The following is a 25,768-nucleotide window of genomic DNA, read 5'->3' as shown; positions in this document are numbered from 1 at the left end:
GCTGGGGGCCTGCCCCCAGCCACACCGGGAGGCTTGGAACAGGTGCCCCTCTGTGTTGATCTCTCAGGCTCCTGGCCTCCACTGTGTGTTTTTCTCTCCCTTAAGCTGTGGCTAGGGTGGGGTGCTGCCTGCAGGCTGCGCTTTCCTGCTCATGGATCACCGGATCACTGCAGAGACCGGGGGAAGGCCCTGCTGGGTGCTGCCTGTGGGGCTGGGGACGGGGCTTAGGTGGCATGGGGGTCCCGGCTAGGGGCAGGGCTTAGGTGCACAGGGCTTAGGCGGCACACGGGGGTCCCGGCTGGGGGCGGGGCTTCGGGCTTAGGCGGCACACAGGGGTCCCAGCTGGGGTGGGGCTTAGGTGATGCGATTGCGCCACCTAAGCCCGGCCGCCCAGGGCCGCACACGGGGGCCCGGATGGAGTCTGGTACTGGCCAGCCCTGCCTGCGGTATGCAAATTAGCCCATGGGAGGCATAGCAAAGGTACAATCAATTACCATGTTTGTCTATTATTAGATAGGATGACCAACAGCCATGCCACTTTATTTTATCCTCACCTGTGGATATGTTTTTATTAATATTAGTGAGAGAGAGAAAGAGAGAGAGAAACATCGACGGACCCCACAATCTTTCCAATATGGACGATGCTCAAATCAACTGAGCCACCCAGCCAGGGCAATAGACACTTTCTTAAGCATGTGAAAATGATATTTCTAAGAATCACATTCAAGTGACTTCACTTTAATGCTAAGCACAAAAAATAAGCATGTGACAATTTGCTACAGAACCAAATGACTAATAATCTGGCCTGTCCTACTATGAACTATGTTCATAAGAGGTTTGTCTCCTAATCTCCAAAATAATTCAGGACTAATATAACTAATATAAATATGTATACCCTATGTAAAGGCAATATGGCATTATACATCAAATAATTAATAAACATGCCCTTTGATGAGAAACTCCACTAGCAAAAATTTATACTAAAATGTATTTTAACATGTGAACAAAATGAATTACAAAGCTATTCATTACAAAGCTGTTTGCAATAGCTCCAAAGTGTGTGTGGGGAGGGGGGAAGGGGGGAGAGCTCATAATTGCCCATCAATAAAAGTATGTAGAATAAGTTATAAATTACTTTTCTAAAAATGCATTTTTTTACTCTGATGCCAAAAAGGAGGAAAATGTGACCCACAACCAAGAAAAAAAGCAGTCATTTTAAAACAGACCTAGTAGACAGAGATGATGTTAGCCAGCAAGGACACTAAACAACTACTAAAAATATCAGCTAGGATTTAAATTTAAAAATAAATACAATGGAGGGGGGTATAAAAACTATAAAAAAAAAAATCTGAAAAAAATGTTACAGTCTCTGGACAGGATTAAAAGCAGAACTGTAGAGGAAAAGTTAAGTGAAAATGAAGATGAAGGAAGGAATAGAAAATATCCTAATCACAAGAAAACAAATTTGTAATTATGAATGGTGACAGATGTCAACTAGACTTTAGTGATTATTTCACAATATATACAAATATTGAATCATTATATTGTGTATCTAAAACTAATATGTTATATGTCAATTTAAAAATTTTTCCAAAGAGAAAACTATCTAGAAAGAAAAAATCTGATTGTTGATAAAAAAGAAAAATTTTATAAAGCAACCACTGTTTACAGCACTTATCTTCAGATACAGTATATTACAGCTTTCTATTATCATGAACTGAAAACTGTTCAGATGATAATATTCAAATAAAAATCATCCATCATCATTAGTAAGAAAGCAATTTACATCATTGGCTTCAGGGCCAGTTGGACATCTACAAGCATTTCCGCATTTTGACATTCAGCTTGAATAAAGATTTATTGGAATAATACTAGTCAAACTTAAGTTAATACTGAAAATAAGCTCAGTCATGAGCATGTACAGAATCCCCAATATATTTTAAAATACAAATACTTTGGAGGAGGAAACAGTCGCAGGAGAAAATACATAAAAGGTAAAAAGCATATCCAGGGACTTCTAATCAGAAAAAACATGCTGGGACAATGGAACACATTTTTTAAAATGACTAAAATGCAAAAATATGACAAAAATAGACTTTATTATCCAGTGTAACTCAATGCAATGGAATAAACAAAAGAATTAACAGAAAAAATATAATCATTTATTCAACAAACTAGAGGTCCGGTGCACAAAAATTTGTGCACTCGGGGGTACCTCAGCCCGGCCTATGCTTTCTTGCAGTCTGGGACCCCTCGGAGGATGTCCACCTGCTGGCTTAGGCCTGCTCACTGGGGAATCAGGCCCAAGCTGGCAGTCAGACATCCCTCTGGTAGCTAGCCAGCCCTCGGGGGATGTCCACTTGCCAGGGGGAGCAGGCCTAAACTGCAGTCAGACATCCTTAGCGCTGCTGAGGAGGTGGGAGAGGGTCCCACCACCACCACTGTACTGGCAGCCATCAGCCTGGCTTGTGGCTGAGCAGAGTTCCCCCTGTGGGAGTGCACTGACCACCAGGGGGCAGCTCCTGCATTGTGCATCTGCCCCCTGGTGGTCAGTGTGTGTCATAGTGACCAGTCATTCCCAGTCGTTCTGCTGTTAGGGTCAGTTTGCATATTACCCTTTTATTATATAGGACAGAGTCCTGGTGCATGGGTGGGGGCCGGCTGGTTTGCCCTGAAGGGTGTCCCGGATCAGGGTGGGGGTCCCGCTGGGGTGCCTGGCCAGCCTGGGTGAGGGGCTGATGGCCGTTTGCAGCTGATTACTCCCCCTTCAGGTTGGGGGTCCCCACTGGGGTGCCTGGCCAACCTGGGTGAGGGGCTGATGGCTGTTTGCAGGCTGGTCAAGCCCCCCCAAGTGGGGACCCTCACCCCATGGAGGTTTGGTCAGCCTGGGTGAGGGGCTGATGGCTGTTTTCAGGCTGGCAACACCCCCTTTAGGATGGGGGGTCCCCACTGGGGTGCCTGGCCAGTCCAGGTGAGGGGCTGAGGGCCGTTTTCAGGCTGGCCAAGCCCCCCAGGCGACGGAAGCTCCCAGCCTCTCCTATTTTTTTTTTCTTTTTTTATTCTGAGATTTATTTACCTTCTATAATTGAAACTCTGTAGCCTTGAGAGGAACTCAGAGCCGGCCAGGGTGGGCGGGAGGAAAGCTTGGCTTCCTCCATTGCCAGGGGCAACCCACTCCTGCTCGCTCCAGCTCTGTGGCCACAGCTAGCTGAAAGCAGGTATCTGGGGTTTATTTACCTTCTATAATTGAAATTTTGTTGCTTTGAGTGGAGCTCAGAACCCGCCAAGGCAGCTGGGAAGCTTGGCTTCTTCCATCATTGGGGCAACCAAGCCTCCTGCTTGCTCCAGCTCCGTGGCTGCCAGCCGCCCTCTTGGTTTGGTTAATTTGCGTATAGTCGCTCTGATTGGCTGGTGGGCGTGGCTTAAGGTCAATTTGCATGTTTGTCTTTTATTGGTGTAGATATAATAAATGACTACTATAATATAACAGAGGATATGTAGACTGTTATGTTCTAAAGGCTACTTGTAAAGGTTAATAAAGGGAAACATAAATAAAACTTTTAAAGAAAAGCTAACTATCAATTATAAAGTACAATTATTTAAAGAGCCCTATACATATATAACTCAATTCTAGATTAACATACACCCAATACTATATCTTTTTTCTCATTTGATCTCAATTCATTTTCAAACTATGTATTACAGTTTATTTAAAATCTTACTATCCAGCCTCCATATATGGAAAAATAGTAGTTGATAAAATTGTATGTTTATTATTTTAAGAGAGTAGGAAAAAGCAAGTAAAAATACATGGTGTCCCCAAAAAATGTATATACACTTTAACAGCTAACAGTTCAATTTTTAAAATGAAATGTATTTTAATAAGCACTGCCTTTATAATTATTCAAAGTGTGTGTATACATTTTTGGGAATACCCTATAGTATCACAAGTTAATCTGGCCTTTAATGCTAGTTGAAATCAACTTTTACTTATGTAAAAGTGCTAGCTGAAACCAACTAAACTGAAATGTAGAAGAGAGTGCCGGTGAGAGAAAAAGGTTCGGGAAAGAGGGGCACAAGAAGGGGCAGGAAGGGGAGAGGGAGAAGAGAGAAAAAAAATTTCACACAGCTCCTACCAAGATTATAAAATTCAATTTTCTTTCATTACTTACAGAGTCATCTATCATACTTTCACATTGCTTATCAGTAAGGTCACAGCGTATACACATATGAATTTAAAATGCCAGGCATCCTGAATACATTGAGCAAAAATACTCTTATTTATTCACTGAAACCAGTCGATATCTTAGAAATTAATCAACCTATTTGTGAAGTACAAAAACATAATTACATTTATGAGGTTTCTATCAGGAGTATCTAATTTATGTTAACTCAAGATAACACACCAGGTTGTGTTTACTGATGCAATTAATTTATACTACTCAAATGAATCCAAAAATCTGGCTTTGGCAACTTTTCCCTTGGTCCTGAATAAATTAATTCTGCCCCCTAAATGGTAATATTAATAAGTTCAAATAAAATACATGGTTTACCATTTTACCTGGTTATCAAGTATACACTAATATGTACTTGATTGGCAGCATGATATAGTAGAAAAAGCAACCATTTCAAATCACTAGCTATAAACATATTGTTGGGCAGTTTACCCAACAATAAAATGGGAATAATAATATATCTTCATCACATGAAATAATATATGTAAAAGTGCTTTGTCAACTGTACCACAATGTAAAAATATCAGTTAGCCCAGCTAGTGTGGCTCAGTGGCTGAGTATCAACTTATGAACCAGAAGGTCACAGTTCAATTCCCAGTCAGGGCACATGCCTGGGTTGCGGGCTCAATCCCCTGTAGCGGATGTGTAGGAGGCAGCGCATCAATGATTCTCTCTCATCATTGATGCTTCTCTCTCTCTCTCTCTCTCTCTCTCTCTCTCTCTCTCTCTCTCTCTCTATCTATCTATCTATCTCTATCTCCCTACCCCCGTTCCTCTCTGATCAATAAAAATATATTTAATAAGAAAAATATCAGCTACTATTGTCTTTCTCTTGTTCACTAGAAACTAGGTATACAATCTTCTGCCAGTTTCCAGAAGAGGCTAAGTTCTTATCTATCATGGGGTCTTCATTCTTGTTTCTTCTACCTGAACTGAAATTCCTTTGGTTCATTCTTATAATTCAGATCTCTACTTAAATGTCAACTCTTTTAAGAAACAGTCCCTGACAACTTGCATCAATTATAACACGCCAGGATACAAGTAAGAGAAAACCCAACTCAAAATGGCATTAAAAATAAGAAAACTTTAATTACTCAATTAAGAAAAATGTAGCTAATGAATCACTCTATGAAACGGTCAAAAATCTCTTTGCATCTTTCTATTCTATGCACTCAACATGTCAGCTATTTTACTCAGGCTACCTCTCTTCAAGGTAGCAAGTTGGCTGCCTCAATTCCAGCCACATGTAATTACGTGTAAAAGAACAACTGGCGATGTCTTTTGGTCTGTTTCATTTTAAGGGAGAGGAAATGTGCACATTTTATTAGCTAAGATTAAGTCACCTGTCCCTTGAAAAATCAAACACTGAAAAGGGGAATGAGATTACTGTTATGGCTTAGGCTAATCAGAATTTATCCCTAAGGGTAGGTTCCAGACAAAATTGAGACCCTGAAAGAATGACTGCAGGACTGCAAGAATGTGACACACACCTTATCTTTTTTAAAAAGCACTCACCATCACCCATTATTCCCTATCACAACACTTATTGACTTAGTTATTTCCTATACTAAAAGATACGTACTAGTAGAGCAGGGACTTAGAATACAGTGCCTAAAAAAGAGCAACTCCTTTATTTATACTGGTCAAATAAAAAGTGAATGCATGACTATCACCCATATGTACACATATTTAATATCTATAGTCAAAATCCTAGGCAAAATAAAAATAAAATCAAGCCTTAGAAGAACTGAACTAAGATTCAAAGTCATTTTCATGTTTATTCATTTATTTTTATACACAAAATATATCAACAGTAGATGCTCAGAAAGAAATACTTCCAAATATAATTCTGAACCAAAATCTTGCATTCAAGCCAACTTTTTGTTAAATATTTTTTTACTGATTTCAGAGAGGAAGGGAGAGAGAGAAACATCAATGATGAGAGGGAATCATTGAGAGGGCTGCCTCCTACACGCCCCCTACTGGGAATCGAGCCCACAACCTGGGCATGTGCCCTTGACTGGAATCGAACCTGGGACCCTCCAGTCCCCAGGCTGACTCTCTATCCACTGAGCAAACCAGCTAGGGCCAAGCCAATTCTTGATAAGCTGCTGATTCCTTAAACAAACATTACATTTAATAGTTACTAGAAAGAGATAAATATACTGCAAAAATCCCAAGCCATGTACAATACAAGTAATGAATAAAATTTACAATCTTTCTAGATAATTTTTTCTAAAGAACAATATAGATTCAAAAATTCAGATTCAAACAGGTTTAAAACTGTTTCTACAGAACATATTCAAAAGTATAATAAGCATTTTATGCTACTGTAAATTTTAGTGGGAGCTATTTTTTAAAAACACACATTTCAATCTTCATATAAGAGGCATGATATCCCTATAAGGGCTGATCTTTATTACTGCATTTATGAAGAATATTAAAATGATATTATTCACTAGCATTCAATTCACCAATAGTGTCAGATGGATAGATGGGTGGCATAGAGACAATTTATATATCCTAAAATAAGATAAATTTAAATAAATTGTGGTATAATCATTGGTGAGATATTGCTCAATTTAAAATGTTAAGTATGAAGACAAATACACATAATATAATGTAGGCAAAAATGCAGTATGTAGAGGAAGTGGATAATGTTCATAGTTAGCATGATTCTTGGAAAGTGTAAGCTGTAAGGTCAGAAAGAACTGGATGTAAATCCTGGCAATACCAATATAGATTTGGGCCAGTAAAGAATGAGGTAGGGAATTTTACCTTCTGTGAGCCTGAATTTTTTATCCTTGAAATGACTTTAATATTTCCTATCATATAAGCCTATATCATTCTAAGTTTAATGATGATAATAACTACATTTATTAAGTGCTTCCTGAATGTAAGGTACTTTTCTCTTGCTTCACAATTATAATATTACTAAAGACCTAGTGCACGAAATCTGTGCCCTGGGGGGGCGGGGGGTCCCCCTCAGCCCAGCCTGCCCCCTCTCACAGTCCGGGAGCCCTCAGGGGATGTCTGGCCTCCCTCTGCTGAAGGCAACTGGGCTGATCAGGGGAAGGCGCCACCCCCATCACCCCGCTGCTGCTGCCACTGCTGGCTGTCACAGCCGCCAAGGTGTTTTCATCTACTCGGACTCCAGTTCCTTCACCACGAAAAAAATGACAACTTTCTTTAGGCATTTTCAAGATGTGTCTTTCATAGTATATGACATTTCTTTCTTTCCTTTTTTTATCCTCACCTGAGGATATTTTTCTATTGATTTTTAGAGAGCATGGGAGAGGAAAAGACAGAGAGAAACATCAATGTGAGAGGGACACTTCGATTGGTTGCCTCCTGCATGAGCCCTGACCTGGGCCCCAGGAAGGGAGGAACCTGCAACCTAGGTACATGCCCTTGATCAGAATTGAACCCGGACCCTGTGGTCTGCAGACTGAGGCATTATCTACTGAGCCAGCTCGGGCAGGATATGACATTTCTTAGCCCTCCAGCAGTGGACCTCCACTGTGGCTTGGGCAGGGCCCCCCAGCTCCGCTCCAGGCTTGCTCAAGCCTCCACCGCAACTTGGGCAGGGCCTCACAACTCCACTCAAGCCTCTGCCGTGGCTTGAGCAGAGCCCTCCTGGCTCCGCTCCGGGTCTCACCTGCACACGCAACCTCCTCCTGTCTCATCATAACCCATTACAGAGTCCCGGCCTAATTTGCATACCATATATATATTTAATCTTCTCAACAACCTTATGATGTAAGGACTATTATCCCCATTTTACAGTGGAGGAAGTTAAGGTATATTGAGATTAAATAACTTTCCCAAGGTTGTAAAACCAGTAAGTGGCAGAACCAAAATCAATGATAGGTATTTTTTTTAATCATTGTTATTAAGAAGAACCTGCTAACTATAAGAATTGCAAGGAAAGAAAATCTCCTACGCATACTTTTTAAACCCAGGACAAGCAACTATATAACTAAGATATGTGAAGTATAATTCAATCCAAAAATTTAAATAAGCCTCAAACATTTCCTCCCAAACGGCACACTATTAGGAAAACTGGATAATATAAACTTCATTTGACCTCATATTTTTTTTACATTTAAGACACAATGAAGCAATTTTTGGTTCCAGACCAAGAAAGAGAAGATGCACTTCTCCATATCCCTTCTACTAAGAACAACTAGAAACCCTGGACATCTCTGTAAGACAAATACAAGAAGACTGCAAAAGGTGAAAAGGCAGATGTGCTAGGGATCCAGGAACTTAAGGAACAATGCGTCAGTGAGGTCTCTGATGCAAAAAGTATAACACTAGGTTATGGCATTAAATATATGTAGGGGAAATATTTAGGACAATTGAAAGAGGGAAATGAAACTTAGAGAGGTAAAGTTTCTATACTTCACTCAAACTGGTAAAAGAGCAATACCAGTAGATTGTGTTATGTATTGTTAATGCATACTTTAAGCAACTACTAAAATAACTATACAAAGAGACACACTCAATAATATTTAGTGATATAGTCATTGGACGTTTAATAGTGAGTTTTAGAATTAACTAGAATAGAGTGTTTGCCCATTTCTCCTACTTCCTAGTTATGTTACTATTCTAAATTACGTAACTTCTCGGTAAATTAGAGTTAATAACATTCATTTTTGGACCAATTATAGTTAAAACATATTAGCTACAATTATTATGATACTACTAGAGGCCTGATACAATCTGTACACCGGTGGGGTCCCTCAGCCTGGCCTGTGGAAATTAGGCTGAAACCAAGTCTTTGACATCCCCCGAGGGGTCCCGGATTGTGAGAGGTCAGTTCTCGGGTGACACACCCCAGAATTGTGTTCTCTCCTCTCTGGTTCTGGGTGCGTCACCCAAGAACCACACCTGCCAAGTCACGGCAGCTCGGCAGCTCCTGCACTGAGCGTCTGCCCCCTGGTGGTCATTGCTCATCATAGCTACCGGTCAGACGATCAGACACTCAGGCTTTTATATATAGAAGATTATATTTTGATTATATCAGACTATTAACCTTATTTTATTTATTTTTGATACTTTAAATGAACAAATTAGTATAAAACTTAAATATGTATGTAAAGCCTTAGTGATGGTGACCAGCATCTATGAAATCTACAATTATTAGTAAATAAAAAAGTTATGCATAGACTTTCCTTGATCCCATAGATTTTGTACCGTAGATCTTATAACCTCCTTGATATCAGTCTTGGCAATGACTTTTTTCCTTATTTAACACCAAAAGCAAAAATAAACAAGTGGGACTACATCAAAAAAATACTTCTGCCCAGCCTGTGTGGCTCTAGTTATGTGACTCTGTTATTGAGCATCAACGCACGAACCAGGAGGTCACGTTTCGATTCCTGGTCAGGGCACATGCCTGGAGTGCAGTTTCCATCCCCAGTAGGGGGGTGTGCAGGAGGCAGCCGGTCAATGATTCTCTTTCATTATTGATGTTCCTATCTCCTCTCCCTCTCCTTTCCTCTCTCTGAAATCAATAAAAACATACTTTTTAAAAAAGTGCTTCTGTGCAGCAAAGGAAACCATAAAAATGAAAAGCCATCCTATGGAATGAAAGAGAATATTTGCAAGTCATATATCTTATAAGGATTTAATATTTAAAATATGTAAAGAACTCATACAACTCAATATAACAAAGCAAACAATCCATTTAAAAAATAGGCAGAGAAAAGGGAGACATGTAAAACTTTAAACAATATAAAATAAAAACAAAAATAAATAAAAAATAAGCAGAGGAACTGATTAGACATTTTTCCAAAGACAACATACAAATGGCCAACAGGTCTATTAAAAGCTGCTCAACATCACTAGTCATCAATGAAATGAACATAAAATTCACAATGAAATATCACCTCACATTTCTTAGCATGACTATCATAAAAAAGACAAGAGATAACAAGTGTTAAAGAGGATGTAGAGAATAGGGAACCCTTGTGCACTTGGTGGGAATATAAATTGGTGTAGCTACTAGAAAACAGTATGGAGGGTCCTCAAAAAATTAGAAATAGAACTACCATATGATCCAGCAACTCAATTTCTGGGCATTTATTTAAAGAAAACAAAATTGCTATCTTAAAAAAGATACGGTACCCTTGTGTTCACTGCAACATTATTTACAAGGCCAAGACATGAAAACAACCTAAGTGTCCATCTACAAAGTGTAAATGGTCACAAATATATGGAAAAGAGTGAACAGATCTACAAGGTGGAGGGGGGGGGGGGGAGGAGGGAGAAAAAACTACATAAGAGCCACATTTGATAAATTACAATGAAATACATGACCTGTAGTCTTTGTAAGCCTAGAATTCCAAATTATCCAAATAAAACCAAATCATAAATTAGGCAACATCTCTTACCCTTTGAAACAGCTTGGAGGGATCTGGAGAGTATCATGCTAAGTGAAATAAGTCAGTTAGAGAAAGATAAGTATCACATGATCTCACTCATATGTGGAATCAAAGTGACAAAATAAACCGATGAACGAAGTGGATCCAGAGACCTGGAAGCATGGAACAAAGTGTAGAATCTCAGATGGAAGATGGGAGAGGGAGGATGGGAGGGAGGTAATCAACCAGACTTTGTATGCATATTTGCATAACCCATGGACACAGACAGTAGGGTAGTGAGGGCCTAGGGTGGAGGGCGGTGGCATGCTAGAAGGGATCAATGGGAGAAAAAAGGGGACATATTCTTTATTCAACAATAAAGAATTATATACATATAAATTTTTAAAAAAGATTTTATAAAATTCTCAACTCAGACATCTAAACATGTGTCTACCCAAAGCTACTAAATTAAATGTGTCAAGTCAATTATTTGGTGTCATAGGATTCATTAAAAGGTGAGGACCCAGGTATTCCACAAATATATCTACTACATCATCATAATTGTCATCAATCCCATTGCAGTATCATCATTTACTGAACATGTACGAGGTCCCTGTGCAAAGTGTTTTCTTTATTTTACTCAATTAGGCATCATAACAACCCTATAATGTTATTTTTATCTTCATTTTATCAAAGATAATAGCAAACGTTTACTGACTATTTACTATGTGTCAGTTTTACTCACAGTGTTTTATAGATAAATACTATTATTATCCCTAAAGTACAGATGAGAAAGAAGATGCTAAAAAGTTAGTAACTCACCCAAAGTCACACAGCTTCAAATCCTCACATACTGGCTCCAGAGTCTACCAACTAACTATTAAACTATACTAATATCAAGTAAACCAGCAGAGGGTAAATAACGTGCCTAAGATCATAAAACCAGAAGGAGCCCAGATTCACAGTCCAGAGCTATTTAATTAAGGAGAGTTGTTCTAAACTCCAAATGAATCAAAGCAATATGATTTGACTCACCAAGGAATTATTACTCTGCAAAGACAGAGTTACATACACACTATGAAAATAACAGAGATAGTCCATGAATTTCAATGGTAAGCAATTTAGGAGAATGAAATGTAGTATATCCATGTTGCTTATCTAGGCAACTCTACAGGTAGACCAGTTAATTTTAGTAATAACAGACCAAAAACAAAAGCAGCTTTGGCAAACAGATCTAGGAAATGTCATTTATCAGTCTGAATTTTCTCACAAGTAAATATTCATTAGTACATAAAAGAACTTGAATATATTTTACATCTAGATATTTTATACTATCCAAAAAAAAGTAAAGCATAAACACCAATCAATGGACATATCTAGAAGCAATAATTTTTAAGGTATCAGAAACATTTTTAAAGAAATAATAAAAAGTAACAGAATCAAATTAGATTTTTTTTGTTATCTGTCAGAATTGATGCATTTATAGTTCTCTCACCTATAATTACAACCCTGACCCTCATCCCTTAAGAGAGATGTAAATTATGGCCATAAATTTCTTCAGTTATTTTTTTAAGATTTATAATGTGCAATTCTGATATCAGAGCTAAAAATGCCTTTGTTAAACCTGAGCACACAACATATAAATCACAATACTACTACTGGCTTATTTTCAAGCATTCCCCTAAGAATTTCAAGTCTCAATTCCAAGAACATCACAGACACACAATGACTATCAGGAAGGGTACCTTACACCTAGTATAGTAATTAAAATACTGAAAGCACTAATGATAAAGAATAAAGCTCATTGACCAATTCAGTCAACTATATATGAGTCTATGGGACGCAGCTACAGTGTTTTGGACAGGTTCAAGCCTTGGACTGAGGAGAGGGCACAGTCCTCTCGTTGCCACGTGCAAGTCCCAGCTTGGAGGGCAGAGCCTTCCCAGCACAATTTGCCAACAGCTATAGCTGTAAGCTTGAACCTGTGGTCTGAACACGTGGCCCCATGTGCCTGAGTGATAGAGTTCAGATGCATGTAATTGAGTGGGACTGAAACCCACAAGAATGATGTAAACAACTTGATCACGCCCCTATTTTGCCTCGTGGCATCTGCTATAAAATAAAGACACAGCTTGTGGGCGCTGGCGCTGTCCATCAGAGGGGCAGCGTCCCACCGAGACCCAGCTTTCATTCTCATGTCTGTCTTTTCTAAGCCTTTCATCGCCCCCACTCAGGGTCACTGAACCAGGCTGAGCTGGCATGGCACATAAGGCGCCCTGAGGCTGAGTATGCCATGGCTGTGCGGGCTCCCCACATGAGTCATTAATTTTTCCATGAGTACCTTCAAACACATTAAGCCAGTGTGTTCTTCACCAAACATATCTTTTTTTTTTCATAATTCCAAACTTAATGAGACATTCTCAATTAACCTCACACCAATTTATATGTTTACATTTTACTTCCAATTACGTTTTTAAACTAATTGGAAGAATTTTAAAATAATAATGAATAGTACCAAACTTATACTATTTCACTATACCTCAAAAGATGGAATATAAAACATTTTTTATTAATAAAATGTTCCTATTCTAAGTAAGATTTGTTGTTTTTTTAGTTATATTGAATCTGTTGGGGTGTGTGTGTTTTTTAAGTACCATAAAACAGCCAGTAATCTTCAGTGAGACATAAAAGTACCAAAAAGAATAAGCTATTATAAATCATTAGAGTTACACCAATGTTAATTTAATGCATCAGTTAACTTCTAACTAATATTAGATGAAAAGTGGCCAAAGCAGGTTTTATTTACAACTATGTGTGAAAGAATAACAGAAATATTGTTATTAAGATTAATTTAGGCATTTAAAACTGGATTTTTACAAATAATAGTATTTGAGCATGATTTGAAATGGATAGATTATATCACTTGCGAAGAATACCACTGTTCATTTTTAAAGTGTTAAGAGATCTCTACTTTCACCCATGAGGAAGAAATAGGATCCAAATTAACTAACTTCCAATAACAACTAGAAAACTAAACAAACTATCTATATGACCTTGGACAACAAGCAGCTCAAAACTGACTCCTACATAAAGGGAAACAAATAGGTGAGTTCTATAATTACCTGGGGTGTCTTTCTGAAAGCATTTTCAGAAAGCATTTGCAGTATGTAGGAGAGGAAACCCAGATAGAATTCAGTGCCCTGCTGGTTGAAAAGACAGAGATTACTGTACAGAAAGGCCAAGGTAACAATTATTTGGGGAGAAAAGTACCTGAAGTGCAAGAGCTACCCCAAATACCTATGGTGGGGGTGGGAGTGAGGGGCGGGGGGGTAGGAGGAGAGAAGGACCCTTGAATACCAATCTGCATGTGTATAGGGTGAAAACCCATAAAGTCCAGCAAAAACAACTTATTGGAAAGAAAAATTAACAGGTAGCTAAAACTGAGTAATTCCTAGAGCTTACACAGAGCCAAGAATCATTCAAGTTCTCACAAGCAAGATAAAGACTCCTCATTGAATCCTTAGGGCACTCAGTAAAGATCCAAGAAGACAGGTCTACTTTGCAACTAGGCTACAAAAGCTCAAGAGTAAAGGTTCTAGACCAGCGGTTCTCAACCTGTGGGTCGCGACCCCTTGGGCGGTCGAACGAACCTTTCGCAGGGGTCGCCTAAGACCATCCTGCATATCAGATATTTACATTACGATTCATAACAGTAGCAAGATTACAGTTCTGAAGTAGCAACAAAAATAATTTTATGGTTGGGTCACAACATGAGGAACTGTATTTAAAGGGCCAGAAGGTTGAGAACCACTGTTCTAGACCTACCCTAGAAAACCTTAAAAAACATTAACACACATGGAAAGGGAAGAGGGAAGGAAAGAAATTTGCTACTGTTGAGCATGTCTCAGAAAATCTCATCTATGAAACTCTCCCACCCATGCAAATTCCACTTCACACTACATGGGACTTTGTCTTGTGTGCCAACAGAAAAAGATTCCGAGATACTGCAAGGCACTGCCAGGCCTACAAATAAAGGTAAAAGAGGTAAAAATAGGTGCAGGGTAAGAATGAAAAAAAAAAAAAAGGATTTGGTATATAAAGAGAACTACTAGTAAGAGTATGCTAAGGTATTTGAAATGTTGGGGAAAAGATTAGAAGCAATATGTTTTGATGGTTTAAAAAGGTTATGTCATATCAAAAAAATTGAGAAAAATGGTTTGAATAAATATCTCAGACATTATATTAGTTGTTCTGCCAGATGTAATTTTAAAATACAATACAGACGAAGATGTAAATCTGCAGGCATATGGCAAGCTTCCAAAACATGCTAAAATCAACGAGAGGTACATCTGATGCTGAAATCCAGTTTGATAACACTGAATATGATGATAAAGACCATGGTGATATCTAATACATTCCAAGTTATCTGAGGATGAACCCCAAAGGTGATAGTGCTTCCCTGAACTTTAGAAAGTTAACCGCTTTCTGTGGGGAGGCATAGGACAGGAGTTGGCTGAAGGTGCCTGCCCCTGCCTTGACTTTTCCAAACAAGTCTGAGCCCCCAGGGGTTTACTTAGACATGTCCTTGCTTAAAGGACATGAGAGATGCATGCACTTTCTCAAGGATGCTTACCCTGCTGATTGTATCTAGAGGTTAATTTTAGTTCAAGCTATTGTTACAATAAAAAGCAGGCATTCGGGACTTTTTTGGCTCCTTATGCCAACTAGTCCCTTAGCCTCTCTTTCACTAAAACATGCGTCAGAATAATTATTCATCCGTCATTCAGGATCTGCTGGTCAGCCCCAGCAACTTTCTATGTTAGCAATTTTAGCTAGGCATCCCTTTCCTAAAAGAATACATGAACTTCTGATATTCAAAAGCTCTTGGAAGCAATTTTTTGTCTTCCTGATTATTCCCCTCATTAGTTACATAAAACTTTAACACGTGTTAACAAACAACTTTAAGAAGCTTTTATTGAGCCCAAGTATGTCTAATTCCAAAGTCCTATGTTCTTAATAACTCCCTTAAAAAAGAAAGAAAAGAATAGTCTATATGAGTAGTAAATTAGAAGATTAATGAGAAAAATCCCACTATGCAAGAGAAAATGTTTAGGGTGGTTAACAAACATCTAATAAAGAGTTGTAGCATGTCAGAGAAAATGAATTCTTAAAAGTGATTAATACTCTGCATGCCCACTTATTTCCTAAATTTTGGGAAATGTATAAAAAATAAGTTAAAAGTTATATTCATGTGAATAAATATAAGAGCTGACTCAACTTCTACAAAATATGAAGGCAATGATATTTTGCTATTTATGAAAGTGATTCACATTCAAATAAATCTAACTAAAATTCATGGAATTATAACATCCTTAAAATTATAAAAGCCCTAGTTCTTCACTCTCCAAACCTTCAATACAATATACTGCAGACTTCATTTTTAATTCTATGATTATGTGAAAGAAATTATATTGATTTAACACACAGTTAAATTCAATAATAAAATTGATCTAATTCATAAGTCATTTAAAATGATTCATTCTTGAGTCTTGACCTTAATTTACCAAACTAAACTTTAATACTGATGTATTAGTTCTTTCTCTGAAATTATATAACTAGAAAATTTTCAGTACTGATGAATTTTCCAAGATCTGCCCACAAAATCATTTTTGTATACTAAAGTGTCTCATTTAAAAACAAAAGCCACCTAAAATAAAAATAGTAAAAACAAAGAGGTATATTCAAGAGTTTGACCTCCTTAGTGCCCTATGCATATTCCTTCTAGGGGTAGCTATATCAAGTAAAATAAATCCCTGGATCAATAATGTCCCTACTTTCCCAACAAATTACATTAAGTAAAATTAAGTAACCTTCTGTAGAGTCCTCCATTAAAAAAAAAAAAAAAAAAAAAAAAGGTGGGAGAGCGATAGATTTACTTTTCCTTGTTTATATTTCTCCTACTATATATTCCTAAAAATATTTATTGTGGATTTGGTATCCAAAAGATCTTCCAGCAAAACTCACATACTTACATAACTTTTTAGCAGTTTAACGTTCAAATTCAGATTCAACAAAAACTTCCTAGACCAGTGGTCAGCAAGCTCATTAGTCAACAGAGCCAAATATCAACAGTACAACGACTGAAATTTCTTTTGAGAGCCAAATTTTTTAAATTTAAACTATATAGGTAAGTACATTGTTATTAACTTAATTAGGGTACTCCTAAGCTGGGCTTTGCTAAAAACGACCTCAATCTGATTGAGGTACGTTCGCTGAGGTCGACCCCTTCCAACTCTCCCATCCACACTCGTCTTGTATACTTGTTTTGTCTATCTCCTTTCCGAAAACCGACTTCTGCGCATGGGCCACGAAGTTTCAATCGCACTGTAAGTGCGCGCCCGCATGTGGTGTTTTGTGGAAGAGCCACACTCAAGGGGCCAAAGAGCCGCATGTGGCTAGCGAGCTGCGGTTTGCCGACCACTGTCCTAGACTATACTAGGAATTAAATTTCAACCACAACTGTATAAAAAGGGTATTGATCGCCATATGTTTAAAGGCAAATGACTTTCAGAGAGAGTAAATAATTTGCTCCTACAACTTGTAACAAGTGAATTCAAGTACTGAAATCCAGATATTACTGATGCCAAAAGGAAGGAGGAAGAGAAGACTTACTGCATGTCAATTATGAGCCAGGCACTTGCACATACTTACTCACTTAATTCTTATCATTGCTTTGTAAGCTAGGCACTATATACACTTTGAAGATGAGGAAACTGAAGTAATAAGTAATTAAGGTTTGTACAGCTAGTCATAGAAAAAAGACAAAACAGAAACCCTGGGATTACACATTGATAGATTGTTTACCTCAAATCACTACTTGTGATCCAAGGAGGAATGATGTGTTGTTTAATTTTTGTTTTTGGTTTTGTTTTGTTTTGTTCCTACAAAGAAGGGAACAATTTCACTGAATCAATTTTAACAAAATTTTCTAATTCCTTGAGATAATCATCTATGTTGGTAATCCCTGTAGGGTAACTATCAAGAATCCCCATCCCCAGCAGACAAAAAGATAATATTGATAAGAGCACTTAGCATGCAAATAGATGACTACCCGGTATTAACCCAATAATCCAACAGGAAAAAAAAAAAACATAATTACCTCATGTCCTTAGAATAGCTTTGCAACAAATTAGCCTCCTCTTGAACCAGGTGCCAATTCTTGAAATAAGCTGAAATACTTGTCCGCATTTTACCCAGTGCCCCACATTCTACTAATTTAAGCCTATGATCCCACTCCCCACAAGCATAACTCTAAAGGATAGGAAGAGCAGAAAAAAGGGGTGGTCTTAAAATGGGAAAGAAACTCTATGGGGACTAAAAAGCCAAATGCTTTTCCTCCCACCTTTTAAATTCTTCTAGATGGACTATTAATAAAAATTAACAAAAAACAATAACATTAGAAAATCAGATTTTAATATATTGGCACAGAGAATTCATATACTCTTGAAAGTTCCAAAGATGGTCTGGTAAAACTGGGTATACTAGTACATATCATTTTGGACAAAGGAGGAAGGAGGGGTAGGGTAAGAGATTTCAAAGGAAGTAGGCAAGTTACAAGTAGTTGAAGAAGAACAACCCAGAAACAATCAGACACAGGGAATAATCTAGTAAACAGGCTCCTGTTTGGGGCACCTTCTTATCTTCCTTATTTAATTCAAATTAGTCTGCTAAAGAGAGCATGGGAAAATTCCCTCTGAATCTTTTAGGCAGTAAAGGGGGGAGGGTCAAAGGTTCTTTCTGAGTCTTTTGTTTCTTAATAACCAGCTTAAAATCAACATCACAAAAGGCAAAAACTTTGGTACCCTTCAAAACAATACTGTTTCAATAAATATATATATATACACACACATATATATGTATATATATGTATATATATATACACACACACACATACACACACATATACATATATATATGTATATCAAACCTAAGTAATTTTCACCTCTTTATCATACAAAGTGTCTGTTTTCTGCTAACCTATAAAATTGTCTTCCAAACTGCCTGATATTCTTAACACCATTACAATTAGATAATTATTATAACTGGAGGCCCGGTGCACACATTTGTGCACCAGTGGGGTCCATCGGCCTGGCCTGAGCCCTCTAGCAATCTGGGACCCTTCGGGGGATGTCAGAGAGCCAGTTTCGGCCGATCCCCACAAGCCAGGCCGAGGGACCCATGCACTGGGCAGATTTCGGCCTGATCCCCGGCCAGGCTGAGGGACCCCACCAGGGCACAAATCTGTGCACCAGGGCCTCTAGTAAGCATATAAGATCTTTGGTTAATCTCTTCCCACCCTCTCCCTCCCCCCTATTCCCTCCAAGATTCATCAGTTTGTTCCATGTTTCCATGCCTGTGTGTTGAGCGTCTGCTCCCTGGTAGTCAGCGTACCTCACAGTCGAATGGTTGAACGGTCACTTAGGCTTTTATATATATAGACTAGAGGCCCGGTGCACAAAAATTTGTGCACTCGGGGGGGAAGGGGGTCCCTCAGCCCGGCCTGTGCCCTCTCGCAGTCTGGGACCCCTCGGGAGATAACGACCTGCTGGCTTAGGCCTGCTCCCAGGTGGCAGAGGGCAGGCCCAATCCCTAGGTGCAGCCCCTGGTCGGGCTCAGAGCAGGGCCGATTGGGGAGTTGGGGCGCCGCCCCCTGTCATGCACAGAGCAGGGCGATCGGGAGGTTGTGATGCCACCCTCAGTCACGCTCAGGGTAGGGCCGATTGGGGGTTGGGGCACCATCCCCTGTCACACTCAAGGCAGGGTCGATGGGGAGGTTGCAGTGCCACCCCCTGTCATGCACAGAGCAGGGCCAATCAGGGGGTTGGGACACTGCCCCCTGTCACGCACAGAGCAGGGCCCATCAGGGGGGTTGGGGCTCTGTACCCTGTCACACACAGAGCAGGGCCAATCAGGGGGTTGAAGAGCTCCCCCTGTCACGCACAGAGCAGGGCCAATCAGGGGGTTGAGGAGCTCCCCCCTGTCATGCACAGAGTAGGGCCAATAGGGGAGTTGGGGCAACACCCCCTGTCACACACAGAGCAGGGCGGATCAGAGGGTTGGGGCACTGCCCCCTGTCATGCACAGAGCAGGGCCCATCAGGGGGGTTGGGGCTCCGTACCCTGTCACACAAACAGAGCAGGGCTGATCAGGGGGTTGAGGAGCTCCCCACTGTCACTCACAGAGCAGGGCCCATCCGGGCGGTTGGGGCACCGCCCCCATCACACACAGAGCAGGGCGGATAAGGGGGTTGGGGCGCTGCCCTCTATCACCCACAGAGCAGGGCCGATCAGGGGGTTGGGGCGCCGCCACTGTCACACTCAGGGCAGGGCACTGCACCCTGTCACACACAGAGCCGCAGGGTGATCAGGGGGTTTGGGTGCTGCCCCCTGTCATGCTGATCCTGGTGCCAGGAGGCCTTGCTGCTCCACTGATCCCAGTGCCGGGAGGCATATTACCCTTTTACTATATAGAATAGAGGCCTGGTGCACGGGTGGGGGCTGGCTGGTTTGCCCTGAAGGGTGTCCTGGATCAGGGTGGGAGTCCCCACTGGGGTGCCTGGCCAGTCTGGCTGAGGGGCTGAGGGCTGTATTCAGGCTGGGACTGAAGCTCCCAACCGCTCCTTTTTTTCTTTTTTCTTTTTTTATTCTGGGCCAGCTTTAGCTCTGAGGCCTCGGCTGCTGAAAACAGGTTTCTGGCCTTTGTTTACCGCCTGTATTTGATACAATGTTGCGGTCCGGCTGGTTGAAGCCCGCTGAGTAAAGCAGGTTTCTGGGGTATTTTTAGCTTCTATATTTGCAACATAGTTGCTTAGAGTTGCAGCTGAGAGGTCGGCAAGTCAGGCGGGGAACGTTGGAGTCCTTCATCACTGAAGCAAGCAAGCCTCATGTTAGTTTCAAGCTGCCTGGCTGCCTGCCGCCATCTTGGCTGGCAGTTAATTTGCATATCTCCCTGATTAGCCAATGGGAAGGGTAGCGGTCGTACGCCAATTACCATGTTTCTATTTTATTAGATAGGATAGGAAAGGAAAAAAGAGAAAGCCAGAATGTCATTTGGGCAGCTTCACCAGGAAGCTGCAATTTCATATTCCCCAAGGAACCACTGGTCCATTCCCTGCAAAACTCCAGGGGAAATGGCCCAACAAAGGGGATATAGACACATGTGCAATGAAGTTGGGTTGGCATAAAGAAGGTGTCTGTCAGTCACCACTGGGGACAGTTCATTGGCCAGAATAGGCAGAGCCGCTGCAAGCACATGGAAGTTTGGGAATACATAATCCCCTAAACAAAAGAGTTTGATCTCTTGTGACTCTTGGCTCTTGTGACTCTTGTTGCTCTAGGCTTTTGGCTCTCTTGCATATGCCATATAGCCTATGGCCATGTGTACATCACATGCAATGGACTAATGGACTGCAGTGGGAAACACAAGATAAGCTAGCCTGATGCTGGATTGGACACTACTCCAATATGGAATGAAATCTCTGGATGCTGACCCTGATTCTAGCCCTTCTGAAGCAATATCTACACTTCTTCCTTGGCGGGACAAAGAGAAATGGGACCTTGGAAACTCAAGGATTTAATTCCACAGAAATAAAGCTTTCTACGATATCTCATCCTCCCATATGAGTCTCAGAAAATTCCTTTTCTCGGGATATCACAAGAAATCTACCCACACAAGCAACAGGTGGGGATGAGGACTTCTCCCAAAAGGTAACCTCCTCTTGCATTACAATTTTTTCCTTATCCTTCTCATCTGCTTCTGCTCTTCCTCCAGACACTCAAAATAATAAGGCAGTGACACATATCGAGCTCTATTATTTAAGAGCAAAGGTAAATAATTACCAAATATTGGCTAGGCTATGAGGAATTCATATTTCACAGTAGCTTTCAAATTCTGTTACATGGAACCAAACAGCTGTATGAGGTATTGCTATTAGTTCATAAATGAAAGACTGCCAACTAGGTTTCATTTGTAAAAGTATATAACTCCCATACCTATTTTGTTCATTATTCCAAACTTGAGGCAAGAAAAATAAAGTATAAGTATTACAAAAAAAATCAGTTCTAAAATTCTTACCCTAGCATAGGTAATAGGTAGAGGGGAAGAAGGTGACGGTTTGTTGCATTTTTTAAAATGAGTTCATCTTTCTTTTCTCTGATCACTTATGATGTAAATCCTACAGAAAAAAAAATTAGTCTAAAAAAAATTTTTTTTAAATATATTTTATTGATTTTTTTTTTTTTTTTACAGAGAGGAAGGGAGAAGGATAGAGAGTTAGAAACATCGATGAGAGAGAAGCCTCGATCAGCTGCCTCCTGCACACCCGCTACTGGGGATGTGCCCGCAACCAAGGTACATGCCCTTGATCAGAATCAAACCTGGGACCTTTCAGTCCGCAGGCCGACGCTCTATCCACTGAGCCAAACCAGTTAGGGCATCTAAAAATTTTTTGAAGTTTCTTAATAATTCCATTTTGATTTTTTGAGAAGAACGTGTATCTGCTGTTGTTGGATGAAGTACTCTACAGATATCAATCATGTACAGTTGATGGATGATGCTGCTGAGTTCAAACTTACTGATTTTCTGCCTGCTAGATCTGTCCATTTCTGATAGAAGAGTGCTGAATATCCAACTATAAGAGTACATTTGAGGTAGGCAGTTACACAGAAATGAGCAGAGCAAAAAAAATGGGCCAGATACAGAAGGTCACCAGGGCAGAAAGCCCCAATGCCTAGCAACAGGCAAAACTGGAAAATCAAGGATCTCGCCCACAGGGTAATCTTTCCTCCCCTAGCATATCACTGGTCATACGGTCTAGACTCCCTCAACCTTACAAATCACTGGTCATGCAGTTTGGACCCTCCCGTGACTTTTCCTTGCCTAGTCATGCAATGTGAAGGCCAGAGTGTAAAGGAAGATCAAGGGGCTGAAGAGTAGCCTCGCGTGATTCACATGTGGGCCTTACCACGACCACTCTCTTAAGCATTAACCTTAACATCTAGGCCTCAGTGTTTCAGCTCCAGACCCAGAAAAGCAGCAAAACCAGACGAGTGATGCTATGGCTGACATCAGGACCAGTTGCATTGACTAATGACCCCCTGACCTGCTGCTGACCAATCAAGTAGAGACCAAAACCCTAAAAGGACATACCTGGAAAGTTCTTGAATATTTTATTGGGATCCTTCCAAGACCTCCAGTTACATACCTTCAAGAGAGAGGACCCAGTCTGGCTCTCTCTATGGAGCTTGCCCACTCCTTTTCCAACTCCCTTCCCCCAGGAGCATTTTTCTCTTTCTCCTAAGCTCCAAGGGCCTGTCTTTTGCCTCTGTAACTTGTTTCCTGAGCCCATTTCTTCTACCACTCACTTCTTTTACCTCTGTGACTTTCTTTTTTCTTTTGGGGGTTAGGATCCCAAACAAGTGGTTTATTTGCATATATGAAACAAGACCCCGGCCATAGGGAAAGGACACTCACTCCACTCTGGCCAGAGTATGGAAGAACTTCTGTGACTTTCTAAATAAACTTTCCCTTGTAGTTTGAGTCTTGGCTCTGAATTTTTTCTTAGCCTGAACTCAAGTACCGAGGCTGCTGAACCAAGCTCCGGTCTGACTCCACCAGTCTAACACCTGGTACCATTCTGTTATCAACAGATTCATCTATTTCTCTTTGAAATTCTATCAGATTTTTGTCTCACATATTTTGATAACCTACCATTAGGAGCATACACATTAAGGATTGTTATGTCTTCTTGAAGAATTGACCCTTGTATCATTACATAATGCGCCTCTGTATCCTTGAAAATTTTCCTTACTCTAAAGCAGTGATGGCGAACCTATGACACTCGTGTCAGAGGTGACACGCAAACTCATTTTTTTGGTTGATTTTTCTTTGTTAAATGGCATTTAAATATATAAAATAAATATCAAAAATATAAATCTTTGTTTTACTATGGTTGCAAATATCAAAATATTTCTATATGTGACACGGCACCAGAGTTAAGTTAGGGTTTTTCAAAATGCTGACACGCCGAGCTCAAAAGGTTCGCCATCACTGCTCTAAAGTCTCCTCTGTCTGATATTAATAGAGCTAATTACTCCAGTTTTCATTTGATTAGTGGTAGCATGGCATTGTTACTGGGGTTAGGGTTCTTGGTTTCCACAAGACAGAATTTAAGAGGAAACCCCAGAGAAATTTCCAGACAGGTTTTTATTAAGCTTATGCTTAAGCACAAAGGAGGAAGCACAGAGGAAAGGAAGGTCCTCTCAACTAGCTCCTGGAGCAGCTCTGTTTGGCTGTTTTTATAAGCTGGGGACAAAGTGGCCTTGCAGGAAAAGATGGGCTTTTTTTTTAAAAAAAGGTGGGCATTATGAAAAAGGAAGGCTTATGGAATTATCCATGTGAAGGTAGGAAAAGCAAGCAATTAGAAGGGAGACATAATTCTGCATTTTTTCTTTTCTTTTTTTAGCTGGAAATAGAGGGCTGATGAGATTCTTGCAATCAGTTTATCCACATTTCACCTGTCTTACCTTGGCTTCCTGGCCACACGGTATATTATTCCATTGCTGGGTCCAAAATCTCTATACCAGCGGTTCTCAACCTGTGGGTCGCGACCCCTTGGGCGGTCGAACGAACCTTTCACAGGGGTCGCCTAAGACCATCCTGCATATCAGATATTTACATTACGATTCATAACAGTAGCAAGATTACAGTTCTGAAGTAGCAACAAAAATAATTTTATGGTTGGGTCACAACATGAGGAACTGTATTTAAAGGGCCAGAAGGATGAGAACCACTGCTTTATACTGTCTCAGAATATCCTCCTCCAGCCTTTTCATCCATTCAGACAGTCTCTGTCTTTTTATTGGTGTATTTATTAGACCACTGACATTTAAAGTAATTATTGTTATACTTTGGTAAATATCTACTATATTTGTTATTGTTTTCTATTCTTGTTCTTTGTTGCTATTTTTATCTTCCATACCTTTTCTGTCTTTTTTGGTTTTAATTGAGGATTTATATAATTCCATTTTCTCTCCTTAGCATGTCACTTATACTTCTTTTTTCCCTTTAATGGTGGCCCCAAAATTTGCATTATAAATTTATAATTAATCCAAGTCCACTTTCAAATAACACTATGAGACAGGCTACTAAGTCAGGACAAGCAAAATAGGAAAATAGCCCAACAGTTTATAGCCATCTAGTAAACCGCAAAATCCTATCTTCCCTACACCAAAGACACTTAAGAGAGGATGGTTTACACTGCTCACCAACCAGCAAGTAGATAGCTTAAACCCTTACTCAGGGAGGTAGCAGAAATCCATTTGCCAACAATACTCTAGTCTAGCCCGTGGTCGGCAAACTGTGGCTCGCGAGCCACATGCGGCTCTTTGGCCCCTTGAGTGTGGCTCTTCCTAAGCCTCAGGAGTACCCTAATTAAGTTAATAACAATGTACCTACCTATATAGTTTAAGTTTAAAAAATTTGGCTCTCTAAAGAAATTTCAATCGTTGTACTGTTGATATTTGGCTCTGCTGACTAATGAGTTTGCCAACCACTGCAATAGATAAGGGTTCAAATAACTAAGGAAAGGATAAAAAAAATTGCTGGCTTGTTTTTTACTTTGGCTTTTCAATTGGAATTGCTTTCTGAGGACCTGAACAAAACCTTTACTACACAAATGAGAATCTGTACTCATTTGGCTCTGAAGATAAGGGGCAATTCCTCCTTCCAGCTCAAATCTTGGGTATTTATAGGTGACTACGAATCTCTGTGAAGGTATTAATTAGAGGGTATACCTCATGACATGCAGGAGCCCCATAAGGAATTCCAACTCAACTGTAATTAAATAATTGACTCATCTAAGGATGCACAGATAAAGGTTGGTTACCTAGCACTCCGAGCCCTCATAACTATATTAGACAGCCCAGTGGAGAAACCAAGATGCATAAGAGGGTTTGAGATAACTCTGGAAGTGACAACCCCTTGGAGCTCAACCACAAATAGCACACTTTCAATCTGCTACATAATATCCAAAGAAATTTGTTCAGACTCTACAGATCTCAAAATAAAACAAAAATCAATATGGGAAATTGTACCTCCAAGCCTAGA

The 25,768-nt window shown here is 40.0% G+C and overlaps 1 protein-coding gene across 12 annotated transcripts in view; it reads right to left on the bottom strand.

The window, feature by feature from the left end:
* Nucleotides 1-25,768, bottom strand: part of FUT8 (fucosyltransferase 8) — a 228,120-nt gene that overhangs the window by 126,366 nt on the left and 75,986 nt on the right. For 2 of the 12 annotated variants that reach the window (XM_036310110.1, XM_036310092.1), the window contains one exon: nt 13,726-13,803. The exons of 9 other annotated variants lie outside the window; for them this stretch is intronic. The gene's annotated coding sequence lies outside the window, so the exon portion shown is untranslated. Of the gene's footprint in view, nt 1-13,725; nt 13,807-25,768 lie in introns of all 12 variants that reach the window. One more of the 12 variants, XM_036310084.1, reaches the window with a different exon arrangement.

The sequence above is a fragment of the Myotis myotis genome, unplaced genomic scaffold (assembly GCF_014108235.1).
Source record: "Myotis myotis isolate mMyoMyo1 unplaced genomic scaffold, mMyoMyo1.p scaffold_m19_p_1, whole genome shotgun sequence".
Classification (NCBI taxonomy): domain Eukaryota; kingdom Metazoa; phylum Chordata; class Mammalia; order Chiroptera; family Vespertilionidae; genus Myotis; species Myotis myotis.
Note: the sequence above shows the minus strand (reverse complement) of the source record. Positions and strands in the feature narration are given on the sequence as shown.